This window comes from Microtus ochrogaster, chromosome 7 (assembly GCF_000317375.1).
Source record: "Microtus ochrogaster isolate Prairie Vole_2 chromosome 7, MicOch1.0, whole genome shotgun sequence".
Classification (NCBI taxonomy): domain Eukaryota; kingdom Metazoa; phylum Chordata; class Mammalia; order Rodentia; family Cricetidae; genus Microtus; species Microtus ochrogaster.
Window position 1 is genome coordinate 65,312,779 of NC_022014.1, and position 1,929 is coordinate 65,314,707.

A 1,929-nucleotide genomic window follows, 5' to 3' on the forward strand; every position below is an offset into this window, starting at 1 on the left:
GCTTCGTGCTTGGATCCTAGACCAAATCTGATCAGTGTTGATTTTCATTCCCAAGTCCAACCACTGGGCCGATGGGCCAGGGATAAGTGGTCCCGTTCCCTCACTATCTAGCAACCTCCACATTCTCCACACTCTCGTCCACCACGACTTTTCTAGTTCCTTCCACAAGGATCCAACTTCTGCCTGCCTTTCTCTGAACTTGAGTCATTGAAGCCTGACCCAGCTTCCATATTTTTCTTTGTATTTCAGTTACTGTGCCTGATACACTGTTAGTAGGATATATATATATATATATATGTAGTGAATAAAAGGGCAAGATTCTTAACTCCTGTACTAGAAATAGCGACCAGTGGATATGGAACTAGTTCCTCGTCAGAAGGACTGTCTCCCACTTTCTCTTATTTTATACCGACACCAGGAGATCTGGCCAAGGATTCCATCATCACCGTCGTGCCCATTTTATAGATTGGGAAGTGGAGCCTGGGTGGTAGTAACTGCTGCACCCCCCTCCCCCGCTCCTAGGATCTGACAAGTGCGGGACAGGGCTGCAGACTTGGCCTCCAGTCATGCAGCAGGCCTTTCCCTTCTGGGACAACCTGCATTCCTTGCCCCTCACGGAACACGCACTGACTTCTGTGGCTGGAAATCGTATGTGCCCTCCCTTGCTCTCACTGCAAAGATTCAACTCTTAAGGCCAGGGTGGCTTTTCTGCAGCTCTCTGGAGAGAAAGGAGAAATCAGAGGTGGGAACTAGGTGTCCGGGAACCAAGGCTTCAGGAGTGACCTGGAAAGATGGCCCCAGGGGTTGACTCTTCAAGGACACTGGCCGTAGAGTCTGTAGTCTTTGCTTCCATTCTTGAAGGGCTTGCTTGTCCTTTTACTGTTGTTAGACAATGGAGCACCTTATACCTCCCTCTTATTCGTTTGTAGGAACAAACAATGCAAACCAGGTCTGTTGGTGCAGGCCTGTAATTCTAGCTACTCAGGAGCCTGAGGCAGGAGGATCCCAAGTTCAAGGCCAGCCTGGTCAACTTAGTAAGATCTTGATTCAAAAATTAAAAAACAAGCAATTAAGAAGAGGTCTGAGGAGTCAATTGGTTTTGTGCTTGCCTAGCATGTATGAGGTTCTAGACTCAAACCTCAGTCTTGGAAACCAAACCAAACCCAAATAATATGCCAAGCCAGGAGCTCATCCCTCTAAGGGGACAAAGATAACATTGGACACTCCTGAGCCGTTCATCTTATGTATCTTATTAAAACCCTCAAAACGGCAGAGAATGCCCATCTAAGGCCTGGTACTAAACACAGTTGGGGCATAGCTACTTTGGGTGGACACACATTCACGTTGAGGAGGCCAGCCAGCTTCTCCGGATGGATATAAATACTCCGGGAGGGGAAAGCCAAGACCAAAGGCTCAGGCCGTCCTGCGCCGCCGGCACCAGCTCATGTTCTTCCTGTGTGTGAGGCAGTTTGACTGATACCGAGTCCTTCCTGAGAGCAGGGTGAACCCACTACAACCACATTTTTGTCAGCGTTCCCAGTAGTGTCACCGGATACCACGTTCTCGGTGGCCAGAGTGCATGCTCTTGCCTTCCTTGAGAAAGTGGGTGGGGAGGAGGCCTTGATCTTGGGAACGGGAAGGAGAGGCTTGGGGTGAGGGGTGACACTGATCTCAGTGACTGCTTGAGAGTGGCTTTTGTGGTTGTTGTTTGGTCTTTCAATAATCATGTGCCACTTCCTAGACCCCTGGGCAGTGCAGTAGGTGTGTGGATGTTGGTGGGTGTTTGTCTCTATGGAGGTTGCAGCCTAACTAAGCCCACCTAATGGAGAGAGGCCTTTTTTTTTTTTTTGGTTTTTTCGAGACAGGGTTTCTCTGTGGCTTTGGAGCCTGTCCTGGAACTAGCTCTTGTAGACCAGGCTGGTCTCGAAC